Source organism: Solea senegalensis, linkage group LG9, assembly GCF_019176455.1.
Source record: "Solea senegalensis isolate Sse05_10M linkage group LG9, IFAPA_SoseM_1, whole genome shotgun sequence".
In the NCBI taxonomy this organism is placed as follows: Eukaryota; Metazoa; Chordata; class Actinopteri; order Pleuronectiformes; family Soleidae; genus Solea; species Solea senegalensis.
In genome coordinates, this window is record NC_058029.1 from 5,312,295 (window position 1) to 5,326,465 (window position 14,171).

Genomic DNA, 14,171 nt, shown 5'->3' on the forward strand with positions numbered 1-14,171 from the left:
AGCGTTAATATTGCTTAAAAAATTGTACATTTTCTGGAAAAGTCTTTGCGTAATCGGTGAAAACACTCGACTGTCATGTCAGCTTGAATTCCAATGGACTTTGAAATGTGTTGTAGCACATTCCGCCGCGTTTTGTCTCATTATATACCGACAACTTGCTCCTTGGCTTCTGTCTCCGCCGCACGGCCTCGCCAACGATCATGAGACAAATGACGCGCGGCGAACTCAATCCCGGTTTTCACTTTCGATCCTTGGGATAAAACCTCCTCATTAAAGGGCCGACGAATGCGTTTTTGCTCTGTTGTTCACAAAGCACACAGAGTAGAATACAAAGCTAGATCGCTGTGATATGTTGACGCAGGGAAAAACGTTTGGGAAATGTTCAGTGCTGCCGTGCCACCATACTGACGGGGTTACAATGCCGTGAGAGCAGGGGCTGCTGGCCCGTGCTTCAGCACAGCTGAAATAGCAAGCAGCAGAGCCAGGAGCTGAAACACTACACCCAGCCAGGCTTCTCATACTCCATGTCTCCCCAATCCTCTCTCCCTCTCTCTCTCACCCTCCCTCTCTTTGATCTGAGGTCCTGGTGTTTTCTCTCTCTTCATCTTCATCATTCATTATCAAGCTTCCATCCATCCATCCATCCATCCATCCACCCCTCTGCTGCTCCCTCCCAGCTCTGTCTCCCGTCTGATTCCTCCCACACCTCCAGTGGAGAGGAGGTTACGGCCTCATTTGAATATCTGAACGTATATCAACCTTCTCCTCACTGGGGCGTGGCATCGTTTTATGGTCGCGCAGCTGTGGCGGTGTTATGGGACCATCTGCACAGGGCTCATTAAGTTAGCCAGGAGCTAACATAGAGTGTGTGTGTGTGTGTGTGTGTGTGTGTGTGTGTGTGTTGAGGCGATGTGATGGAAGGGAGGTAACTTTCTTCTTTTTTTTTTATTCTTCCTCAGTTGAAGAGTAGCTAATAAATGGGAGTGGTTCCAGAGAGAGAGGGAGTGAAAGACGTGGGAGAAAAAAATCCCTTTCCACACTTCCGTATCCTTGTAGTTGTGTTCGCGTTGCTATGACTGTAGGCGTGTGTGTGCGCGCATGTGTGTGTGTGCACGTAGGCGCACTCACTATGAATCTGTTCTTGTGTGCAAGTATTACAGAAGATTCAAGCGTCAAATGGGAAGTTTTTTCAGTTTATTAAGGAAATGAAAGCTGCGGTATTCATTTTTTGTTCTTGATATTCTTTATATGAAGCATTATAAACATGCTTTTCATTAAAAGAAAGGACTGAAGTAGCTTAAGCAGAGGTGAAATTAGCAAGTATTTGTGCACAGACTCCAAAAACTCTCACAAGCATTAATTACTTTGGCAAAAACAATATTGTAATGTGACGTGATAAAAATGAGCCGTGAATGAAAGGCCACAGTGTCATCTCAAACTTTTTGTTTCCTTTAGCGCTGAAACTTTTGATTGATTATTAATTGCTGACTAAATGAAGTGTCAACTCGTCAATTAATCAGTTTAAGTGTATTTTTAAAACACTTAAAACCTGTTTCTCAGCTTCTTAAACGTGAATATTTTCAGGTTTTCTTTGCTCCGTGTAACCAATAAGACATTTGAGAACATCATTTCCAGGTTTGAGACACACCGATCAATATTTTATTAATTTTTGAATAATCGTGAGTCGCGGGCCGAGTTTCCTTGCTGTCATTCATCGTTACTGTATGTTTTTTTTTTTTTTTTGAATAGCGAATAATGGCCTGCTCCTGCTTGCTTTTCCAAACATTTGACCTTGGAATCAATAGTTTGACCTTAAATAATGTGTGAAAACATCTGCATGTTCTGGACCGGATTTACTGTTGGTGAACGGAGCAACCTTTTTGGTCACGTCGTGTTTTCCGTAAACCCGTGGACTGCAGGCCTCGCGCTGCTGCTGCTGACGCAGGTCTACCTCGTCTCCGAGCAGAGACGAACTCTGCTTCAAACCCCGGCGTTTCTTTCTTTTCAGGCTCTGAAGAAGGTCTTTTAAGTCGACATATTTACGCTCAGAGAGCGCGCAGATCCCCCCCGATGGCTCTTTAAAGTGCTGCTGAAATACATCTCTCTCTGCTCTGATGTACGAACCCGTCAGGATAGACGTGTTTTTTCGCGGGCAAAAGCACAGCTGCGCTTTCAGTCGATACGGAGTGTACTTGTTTTGTGGCAGGCCGTGTCAGCGCAGGCATTAGATAACGTTTTATTTGATGGTGTTCCGTGGCTGACTCGTCCTCACCTCTCGCCCGGGCCTCTTCTGCTCTCCAGCCCACACACACTCCCATGTAAAAACCAAACGCACACAGACGTCCACCCACTGACTCGTGTGTGTGTGTGTCTGTGTGTGTGTGAATGTGCTCTCTGCATCCTTCCTCTGGAGGATTCTGGCAGTTGTTTATGTTATTGAACTGGTTATCACATTACAGCTGGAACAGCATCGCGATCACAGAGAAAGAGTCCTCTTGTGTTTTTTTTTTTCCCTTCTTTTTTCAAGAGAGGAAGTGAAGGCAGAGCGAGTGCAGAGGGAGAAAACGAGAGCAGAGGGAGGAAGAGAACGAGCCGAGATGTGTTTGCACAGTATTGATCTGGATCATTACACTTCTTTACTTATTCATTTCACACACACACACACACACACACACAGCCTCATCTGTACCGGAGCAGCTTTGACCAACAGCGGTCGTCTTTGTGCTTCGTCTAAAAATAGCCGTAAGTGGGTTCAAGCAAATACAATGCAGTGACATCATGTATATCTTCATTAGTGTACAGTACGGGACATTGGAAAAGCACCAATTTGAATATTAAAGTTACTAATTACAGAACGGGGCCATTTTTATAAGAAACTAATGAGCTTTCTGATGCCAAACCGGGGAATTCTCGTGTTAGACATGAGGCGCGCGACACCATACACGTATGAAAATAGAAGAAAATTACACAAAGAAATATGACAAACTGGAGTATCAAGAATCCCGACATATACTAGTGCCAAACATCGATGTTTTAATTTAACTAAATATGGCACTCGTAAATCAGCGGCTCCACTACGTCCTGAGTCATCGCATTGGCAGCGCTGTGTCCGGTGCTTTGAACAGGTTGTAGTTATTTGTTACTTTGTCTCAACACTGAAGCTATTTGTTACCTTAGAATGACTTTTAAGATGGAGGACGTGACTGTAATGGCACCATGCCGGGTTCAAACTGGAGTCACTAAAATGTTACTCTTTAATGACAACCTGTTAGTTTGTCCATTGTCTTTGTCATCTGCATTTGTGTCTTTTTATATTATTTGGAGGTAAAATAGAAAATCATCTGAATTGCCAAAGATCGGCATCAATTCAAACCAAAAAAAACCCAGAATGCCCGTGGGGAGCTGGATCGCCTCGGCGCTGCTCTCTTGCCATGATTGATATTTACACCAACAGGTGGATCAGGGAAAGCAGCACAACTCACGGCCGACTCTCCCAGGTGTTTACAGAACAAGACATTTATCAAGCAAGGTCAAACAGACTGAGTTCACCCACAGTCTGTCACTGGAACTGTAAACACTCTGCAAGTGCTGCCCCCTGTCCCACAGGAGGGCATAAGAGTTATTGATCAATAATTCCCCCCAAACTCCTCTCCCTTCTGCACCTTCGCTGTTATAAATCAGATTTGTTTTTCAGTGTTGTCGCGCAACCGTCCTGTGAATGACGAGCGAATGGAAGACAACGCGGAAAAAAACTGCACTTTTTTGTCTCCGTTTGCACACGCAGCAGGATTTTATAATCCAAAAATGTGTTGTTGTCCTTTTTTTCTCCCCCTCTTTATGGTTTTCTCCTCCAACACTAAGAAGTGCTGTGCTTTTAAATCCGCGCTTTTCTTTTCTCTCTCAAACTGATAGTTGTCGTCCTAAATATCCCGCCGACGCTCCGCCACAGTTCACTTTGCAGGAAACTTTGTCAACAGACAAAAGCGTGGGGCGGGGAGGAGGGGAGGAGGGGGGGGTGATGTTCATGAGGGGTGGCAGCTAAAAAAGTTTAGCCCTCCACATATCAAAGGAACTAAAGACCCTGTGGCGATAAAACAAGTCCACTGAGAGGTCAATTATCCTCTGACTCCAGCGCGACCCCTGGATTATAACATACTCAGTGTCGCCGTGATTGTACGCGGTGGTGATGGGAGTGAAAATGTTGCTTTTGTGGGTTAAAATGATTATGGATTAACATGATTTTTTTTTTTTTTTTTGCTTCACAGTGAAGCAAAAGCAAAAGGAGCTTAGTGCTTTTAGCCCTTCACTCCCCCCTCTGCATCTGTTGTTGCAGTCGGACACAGGGAACACACTCCTGAGCCTCTCAAACACATGCTGGAGGGTCATAAAGCCCCGGTTTTAATGCACCGACGGGGAGGAGGTGGGTGATACAGTATGAAGGAAGGCTTTTCACAGAGGACAATTCCTCTGGAGTCACAACAGGTGTGTGTGTGTGTGTGTGTGTGTGTGTGTGGCTGTGGAGAATTATGAGCTGGGGGCAGTAAAAGGAGGAGGGGGTTTGGAGGGCTTATGAAGGGTCCCCTCTGCCCCACCTGTAGCCTGTCAGCTGTTGTAAGCCTGTTAAAACGTCAGCTGTTTCTGAGGAGAAGTGTGTGTGTGTGTGTGTGTGTGTGTGTGTGTGTGTGTGTGTTAGTCAATGTCAGGGAGCTGGTGAAGGGTTATGGGTGGGGGTGGCAAGGGGGGGGCCGTCTCCGCGTGGCCCTCGCCGCCATATCACATCAAACGCCTCGTTGCCTTTGGGGATTTGTCCGCGCACGACTGAGCGCCTCATGCCTGCGAATGCTCAGCGACATGCAAGTGCACGGACACGGGCTCACAAAACTTTACAAGAACATTTCAGTCTGGCAATATCTACATATATATATATATATATATATGTATATATATATATATATGTATATATATATATATATATATATATATATATATATATATGTTGTATATATATATGTTGTATATATATATGTATATATGTATGTATATATATACATAGATATATGTGTGTATATATATGTATATATATATACATATGTATATATATACATAGATATATATATGTATATATATATATCTATGTATATATATATACATAGATATATATGTATATATACATATATATATACATATATATACACATATATATATATATATATATATATATATATATATATATATATATATATATATATATATATACATAGATATATATACATATATATATATATACATATATATGTATAGATATAGGGAGAGAGAGACTACAGTGGAGGTAATGGATGTCTGTTATGAGTCAGACTGACAATAACGGCAACATCAATTATCTTTTGTTGCTGATACAGTATGAGCATGTTTTTGCGGTGATTTGATCTCGTAGGTGAGACGTGTTAATACTGTAATAATGTTTTCACATCTCTTTTGTCTGCTGAATATGAGCCAAAGTAAATATCATACAATCATTCATCCTCTGCCTCTTTCCTTCATGTGTCAAACTAAGCTCAGCCCTGGAACTTGTGATTCCAAAAAGAAAGTGTTCATCATGTTTTGTTGGCTCTTTAAGTGTCCCCTCCCCCCGTGACCTATAAAGATTCAGTTTTTGATTCCCGTCAGGGCAATAGAAGAGTCTCGTCTACTTATTTATTTATTAATTTTTTCAACAGAGATTACACCGTGTCTTCATAACCCAGACGTGTCTGTGCCAGGACTTTGCGGAAACATGAAAAAACACCAATAAATAAGATAAGAGAGGATTCTAAAAGAATAATAATAAAAAAATCATTTAGCAAATCAACGTCAATTTGAATCAGAAAGTGTCTGATGAAGTGAGCGGGAGCAGCTGTCAGCGGTGGACAGTTTGCTTCAATGGAAACTTTGGTTTCTTGTTTCTGGGAATGAGAACAGACAGCTGGACAGTTTGGCAGCAACATTTGCAGATCTGGTGAGGAGAGTTTGACTCGTCGTGGCACCGCTTCTGTCGAAAGGTTCAGTGGCCTGAGATTTTAGTTTGAAGAATTGATGTGGGGTTTTTTGTGTGTGTGTGTGTGTGTGTGTTTAGAGCCGTTTTCTTCTGACCCGGAGACAAAACAACGCTCCGTATCGGCTGAACTTCGCTCTTTCTTCCCGTTCTACAAAGTATTCTATACTCGAGCTGCATCATTATTGACTAAAAAAAAAAAATCATTCTGTCAAAATATTTCTTTCCCTACATTTAAAGCTGCAGTAGGCGGGATGGGTCTCTCAGTGTCAGGGCTCTGATAGGAAACTTTTCCACAATCCAACACTTGATCTCATCCGGGAGCCAGAACTCCACGTAGAGGTGGCGCTTTCTGCGCGTGATGTCACCGTTTGTCGGTAAATTGATGCTCACTCATCAGATATGTTCATGAGAGGACAGGAAGTTAGCCATATCATCTCTATTAGTCTTTTAATAGCTGTATTGTTTTAGTCCATAACATTAATTAACTCTTGTATGAGACAAGGTGAAGTGGAAAATGTGTTTTCTGTGTCATGGTTAAATTTGGCTTGTAAATGAAATAATACTTTTTTTTATTCATGTTTTGTCAGAGGAAACTTTGCCTCCCCCGTCTTTCTCCCCGCGATCATCCTCCAATCTTTGACGCGTGAGCTTGTGTCCTGACCCCCCAGGGTGAGAAACCAGCTGTCTAACAAGACACACTTTAAACGCAGCATTTTTCTAAATCGGAAGTCACACTCTATAAAACGGCAGGTAACCATAGCAACAACGCCTCTGAAGCGCTATGTCTTAAGGTGACAGTCGGCGGCGAGGTAAATCTGACAAAGGGGTTACACTAAACACCTTTACTTACTAAGAAAGAAATCAAAATCAAACATTTTCAATGATCAAACCGCGGCGTTAAATAAACTCTGCTCTTGGTTATTATTTCAGAGCGTAAGCTAAATATCTGCTGTCTCTCCACTCTCTGGTTGGTCATGCTGGCATGGGAGCCACAGGTGTTGAGTGATTTATGGCTTTAATTTATTTGATGGATTGTAATATAATAAAGTATCAAGCACAGAGCATTAATTAGAACACAGCGCTGATGTGCTGTTTACCTTCAGTGGTTTGGCAGGAGCAGGGAAAGCGCTTACTACACATTAAAATAGAACGCGTGTGTGTGTGTGTGTGTGTGTGTGTGTGTCTCAGCTCATGTTGAAGTGGACACATCGGTGTGAAACGGCCACTTTTACTGTAAACCCGTGTTAAATCATGACGTTGGACTTTCATAAACGCTCCCTGAAATGTGTTTGTGTAAAAAAAACAAAACAACAAAAAACAAAAAAAGCAGGAGACCGGGAGGGAGCGACACAGGTTGGTGACAGCTGAGCGACACACTCTGACTGCTGCGACTCCTCAGGCTCGTCTTGCTGCTCTTGGCCTTTGACCTTTAGCTGTGACACCTCTGGGGGTGGGGGGGCTGTTAGATGAGTCCCTGGTTTTGGAGAGTCAGGATTGGGGATGTGAGACAGAGACGCACAATACTGGTAACTGCAATTTAGAGCTGAAACAATTCATCAACAATGAATCGATTGCTACATTAATCGATAACTATTTTGATTATTGATTAGTAGCTTTTTTCATGATTAAAACAAGATTTCCGATTGTTTAAGCTTCTTAAATGTGAGTATTTTCTTCATTTCTTTGCTCTGGATAACAAAGAAATCATTAAGAGTCAATCATTTTGACATTTGAGAACATCATCATTTCCTGGTTTGATGAACACCGATCAACATTTTTTAAGGTTTTCTGATATTTTATGGACCAAAAGATTGATCGAGAAAATAATCGACAGATTAATCGATTATGAAAATAACGGTTAGTTACAGCTCTGCTGCGATTACATGAACAAACACATCATGCTCTTTTGTTCTTGTGTCGTGTCGTCCGCTTAGTGAGAACAAATGTTGTAGACTTTCTTTAAAGTTGTCTTAAGACTTTCTTTTTGCTTAGTTACATGAACGTGGTGAAATAAAGTGTAACCTAGGTATTATAGTAAGCTTAGTCTCTTACCAGCTACCTATAAAAGAAGATTTGGGCAGTTTATTGGCAAGAATCTGCAGATATGATACAAAAAGCTGCAACTAATCCTTTTCTTGATTTGTTTAGTATTAGTTTGCTCAATTAGATGTCAAAGAAAATGTGATGTTCTCAGATATGTACAATTCAGTTCTAATGATTTCTTTGTCAAATGGAGCAAAGAAACCAGAAAATGTTCACATTTAAGAAGCTGAAAAATCAGAAAATGTGTTTTAATTATGAAAAAAACCCCAGAATAATTGTTGCAGTCCTTATCTCGATACAGAGTTATAATATATCCACCAAGTTATGTCATCAGGTGCCCTGAAAACCCATATAGGTCGACCTCTAGTGTCATTATTTTCCCTCACTCCTACATAATATTTGGGCCAGTCTACAGTAACAATGCTGTGTTCAGCAGATCAGTGTCTCAAACCGTGGCTGCGGCAAACTTAAGTTTACTGTCCTGTGTAATGAGCAAGACTCGGTTTCACCTTATTTCACCAAATGAGGTTCCCCCCCTGTACGTTACGGTGATGGTGAATGGAAACATGAGCATGGTATACAAACTGTTTGTGTGTCATCGAGATCCTTCAAACTAAGTGTAGGTGGTTTTTGTTTTCAGACAGCGTTGAATGTGCGGTGACTGAAACTGTTGCTATTATTAACAAGTTACCTTGTTTACCTTTGAAAATACAGTTTGAAATGAAAGCCAGAGACCGGGGACTCTGGCAGCAGTGGATCAACATCTCCAGTGTGCCCTGATGTGAAATCACTGATTTTCTTCATGGACTTTGGTGCGGGGAATGAGCGGTTTACAAAGTCTAACACACAGTCTGACAATAAGATAAAACTACCATGTTTTCAGTGACAGCGAACGTCTGTGTCCTGGCACAGGGGGCGTGTTGTCATTTAAAGAAAATCCAAATTCTGTTTGGGTCATGCTAACTTTGGACTTTGTTATTTTGTAGCATTTGAAGTGACCTCTTCATATTTGTGTGTTAGTGTTGATTAAAAGAGAAGCCTGAGCCGGTTAAAACAACTCCTGTCACAGATTTGTGTCGATGCTTATTTCCTCTTCGTCTCGCGAGCTTCATTGTGCTGAGAGATTTGTCCAAAAAAAAAAAAAGTGGAGAGTTTCTCGACGATGTAGGTCACACTGCAAGCCAAACGCTTACACTGGTGCCGCGGCGGAGAAAAGCTTTGTCACTTTTTTAATTTCCCCTGTCCTCTGGAGGCAGGCACATTTACATAAGCAGGGTATTCACTGTCAAACCGGCGAAAGCGTAGCGTGTTTATTCGCAAACCTATTCCTATAAACGAGCTCGTCCTCCACAAAACCTCTCTCCGTCTTCCCTTTGTAAGGTCACGGCAGTCATGTAGTACACCGTTCACGCGCATCTTTAACAACTCTTCCCAAAGTATTTGCATTGACACGGATGGAGGCTTATCCCTGCGAGAGCTGGGGTTGATGCGCTCGTGTTTATTTCTTTCAACATAAATACACTTGCCTCGGGGCAAAGTAGCTGCTTCCTCTTCACCGAGAGAGAAAGGATGATATATAGTACTCTGTTCCTCAGTGTTTGCGCCTCCCCCACTTCTCCCCACCACATGTAGCCAGCACCACACAGTCTTGGCCGGCGCTTGCGTTTGTCTCAGGGAAAACGGAGGTAGGTTTGCATAGATCCCCGTTTTAGGCGGAGGGCCAACGCTGTGTGTTTCGACATGGAGGGCCCGCGGGCAGCCGCTCACGAGGACCACAAATGTTTATAGCGAGCAGAGGGGGAAACCTGGAGAAGAGGCAGCGAGATAAGGCTTTTGTTTATTGTGGAAGTCATTTTGCCTTCACTGCTCTGACATGAGGATTGTTTTGATTAGTGGTATTGTGTATTTTCCCCCCCATTCTTGGGCAGATTTCCTGCCCCAGATAGTCAAAGGGAGTTGAGTGTTTTTTGTCACTCCCCTCGCAGATTTATCCATATAAGTTGCTGTTTCAGGACCAAAGTGGATTTTTTCGCCCCATGTTTAACCCGTCGGTGTCCGGTCGGAGACACGTTTGCGCCCCACACATGCCACAGTGTACTGTACAGTCACTGTGTTATGTGGAAACTCAATGACACAACTGTTTAGCCAGACTCCTGGCCTCCCGTTTCCCACACACACACACACACACACACCCCTCCGCCCCACGGCCCCCTTGGAGATTTCAAGGTCAGGAAAGGGCACGGGGCTGAGAATCATTCCTTGGGAAGCGGAGCGACTTGTGCAATTGGTCATGGCCAGCGAATGTCTCCTTTTACAGCCCTCCCGGTAGTCGCCTCGCCAAATTCAGATTAGCGAGCATTTGGGATTTCAAAGCCTCGGTTGTAGCGTCGGCGACAGTCTCCGTCGGAGCCGGCGGTGATGGGAGACGTGGTGAAGGAGCAGGCGAGGAGCGACCGACAAACTCAAGTGCGTGGACTTTGGGGCCGAGTGGCACGAGACATTACCGGTGCGTTTAACTCTGACAGCTGAGCATGCAAGTGTATATGTGTGGGGTTGTGTGTGTGTGTGTGTGTGTGTGTGTGTGTGTGTGTGTGTGTGTGTACATTTGTGGGGGGGGGCCTTAAAGGGTCCACTGCAACAGAAGGTATGTCGGCAGCTGCCATCCCTCTGCCGGCCGCTCGCCATCCAAATGTACAACAACGACGTGTCACGCACACACACACATTCACACCACGTCATTGTTGAATATTTTAAAAAATGCTTTCAGTACAATTTCAGATTCTCGGATGTAGTTTCCTGTTTCCTGTTTCCATGCATTTCCTAACACAAATCAAATCTCCTTCAGGGATCGGGCTTCACTTCACCACATTTATAATCTGATTATTAATGTCAAACTGAATGAGTCGCTATAGCTCGTTTTGTCAGATGATACATCAGTACGGGTCTTTCTTAAATGTGTTCTTACATTTTCTGTTTATGTTGTCATGTTGTCATTTTTCACCATTTCTGACATTCCTTTGGACCCAAAAACATAATCAGTTAATGGAGGAGGCATCATTAATCTACAGATTAATAATGACAATCTGGAGTAGTAGCCTCAAGTACTCGAGTTCAGTCGGCATGTGTACTGAGTTTGGTACACATTTTAGTACCTGGTGGTTCATTTAATTGAAGAATATAAACTTAGAGAGAGAGAGAGAAGGAGAGCAGAGCAGCTGCCTCTGCGTCACAGAGACTCGTGAACTGATCTGTCTCAGAAGACAGAAAACACACGCTAAAACAGTCAAACTCAAGCACAAATTCATTCGTAATGTTCAGGATCTTCGGGAGATTTCACTCGGCGCCGCAAGTGAACCAACCCGTCTGCTGAGCCGGTGACAGGGACTGTCTTTGTGTGAACCCATCTTTATAAAGGGCAGATTAAAGCAGAAAAGGGTGTGAATGAACAGCTCTTAACTGTTGCACCTCCCTCTGTCCTGTCTTTACAGGAAGACTAAAACGCTTATGTGAGTATTTTACGACGTGATTTATTTGTGAAGTATTCGCTTCATTATCCAGTAGGTCCATGACAAATATGGCATTTATTCTTTAGTAAATACTAAAAGTGATGCACTCTGACGTTCATACAACAAACAACCGACGAGGGCCTCAACTGCCTCAGCAGGGACACTGATGAATTGGTGGCAGTTGTTGAAGGCATATTAGGGCAAAGGGTGACCTGGGAGGGGTTTGCTGGCAGTGAGTGGACTGTGTGAGTGTTTGGCAAAGGGTGGTGGGGGGTGACGAGAAGCAGCAGCAGCAGCAGCAGCAGCACTGGGGAGGGAGGAGGGGTGTCCAGTGAGGAGGGTAATTTGGGGCGTCCAGAGTGAGGCGTTCCAGCAGCAGTTGTCACTTGAGCAGTCGATGGTCGAGTGGCACATGTCCTGCTCTGAGTTGGACCCTCTTGTCTCTTCAGGACTCTTTCCCTCCGCGATCGGGGACTTGGACTATCTCGTACTTGGACGTCGTTTCAAAATCGACTGGCCTTCGTCCAGATTCAAGACGCTGTGTCCACAACACCGTACGGTATCTTTAACCTTTGACGGTGAGAGCGATGAATCCAGAAATTGTGTGTTTCTGCAATTGTGTCTGAACTGATTTGAGCTCAGCTTTGCTGAATGAGTTTAAGAGGAAAAAGTCAAACTCAGTGGCTGTTTCTAAGTGTTTGCTCTTCCTGGCTTGAACTAACCTCTCGCCAAATGTTTCATGCTTGGTTTAAGATGAGGAGATGTTCTCTAACACGCTTCTAATCAGTCCAGTTAGCCATGAGTGGGTTACCCCGCTGGCGCCACTGAGGACTTACCGAGTCAGATAGTAAGGAGTGCGAGGCGACTTTCTGTGTGGCCTGTTCTCCGTCATCAGCCGCCAAGGCTGATACCTTCCCCACCCCCCAGCTCCAGAACTGTCTGAAAGAGGATCGAGGCTTGGGGGGGGGGGACGGGGGCTGTTGTTAAGATTTATGGTGGTTAGCTTGTGTTGTTGTGGGGCTAATGACATCACACCTGTTCCTTCTCTTTCTTTCTTCAATCGGAGGCTCATGTGGCCATTAATGTGTCGAGAGAGTGCCCTTCACACCTGTTGGAACCAGGGAGTGCACTTCCAGTCGTCTATCAAACACTTTGAAGCTGTGCAACTGTGGCTTTACTGTGAATTCCGTGTTTTTTTAAAGCCAAGGAAAATAAGCGTTCAGTGGCCTGGGGACGTTTCTCTAGAGCGCAGGCGTTCGCTGCTTCATCTTCATTTGTGTACATAAGAAAACTGTTTGTCCACCTCTGTGTCTCCTGTTCCCGTCCTGACAGACGTGTGCGAGATGATCGCGAGTCTTCAGTCGACGCCGACATATACTTATGAAATTATTACGGTGTTGGCAAAACACGGATCAATCAAGGGGAGCGTCGATTGCTCCGCGTGCCTGTTTCTACAAGTTTATTGGCCCCTGCGTCGTTTTTAAAGTGCCTCAGAAGACGAGGTGACGGACTCGCAGGTCTCCGAGCAGCTGCTCACCACTTGTTTTGAAGGGTATCTTGACAACAAAGCCCCCCCGGCTCAGTCTCATGTGGCCGGATTGAAGGATGCCTCTCTGAGCTCATGCTTCTAAATGACCACATGTATAAACAGTTAGTTTGTTAAGCGTCGCTGCAGAAGACCTGTTTTCTTCAGGGAGGGATTATCTGTTGAAAGGGTTGCAGCAGTGTGTGTGTGTGTGTGTGTGTGTGCGTGCCAGACTCTCGGCTGAGTGTTTATTGTTATCGAGTGCTGTCGGCATACTTGCGGTGCCCAAATGTAATAGTTAGTGACGGGGTGAATCTCACCAAACATTTCGTTGTGTGCACTAAATATAGGCAGGTATTCTTCTTCTTCAAACAACGGCATTCCTCCTCCTCCTCCCACTCACCTGCGCACTTGAAAATAAACTGCATAGCACAGCACGTGTAACGAATGGCGTGGCATTTGACTCGCTCGTCTGTGAGAACATGTCGGACCGGTGATGGCAAACCTTTAAATACATTCACACCCCGTGTCCTCGAGTGTCACGTTGATGTCATCGTGTTTTGTCTCGAGGGCATTTTTCTCGCTTCCAGACCTTTTGTTGTTGACAAAGGGAAACTGTGTGTGGGGGAAAACCTGCCTTTATCTCGATAGGTGCATTCCTAAAACTCGGAGGAAACGCGCCGTACCGATCATCGTAACAAGACAAACCCAAGCAAACCTGTAGTTTACAGGAAACGCTGCCGTGGAAATAAACACCTCACACTCGACTCTTATTAGCATAATGAGACATAGGTGCAGTTGACATTTAATACTCAAGTCAATTTGTTCGCAGCTGCAGCTAATGATCATTTATACTATCAATTTACTGCGTATGGAAGTTAGTGTCTACAAAATGATACCGGTGTCGAAACTTGTGTCGATATGGAGACGTTTTCAGCTCCTAATAATTTAATTGTTTTCATTTCTGTAGCTAGATCCACATCTGTACAGTGTACATATACACTGTACCTCGTGACCTTGAAAAGGACGGCCTCCCAACAACCCAATAGTGAGCCAGCCATTA

General features: G+C 44.0%; 1 protein-coding gene across 10 annotated transcripts in view; it reads left to right on the forward strand.

Annotated features, from left to right (window-relative positions):
• Positions 1-14,171, forward strand: part of mef2d (myocyte enhancer factor 2d) — a 94,014-nt gene that overhangs the window by 12,482 nt on the left and 67,361 nt on the right. The window contains exon 1 of one of the 10 annotated variants that reach the window (XM_044033540.1): positions 10,351-10,583. The exons of 8 other annotated variants lie outside the window; for them this stretch is intronic. The gene's annotated coding sequence lies outside the window, so the exon portion shown is untranslated. Of the gene's footprint in view, positions 1-10,350; positions 10,584-11,954; positions 12,162-14,171 lie in introns of those variants that run through there. One more of the 10 variants, XM_044033539.1, reaches the window with a different exon arrangement.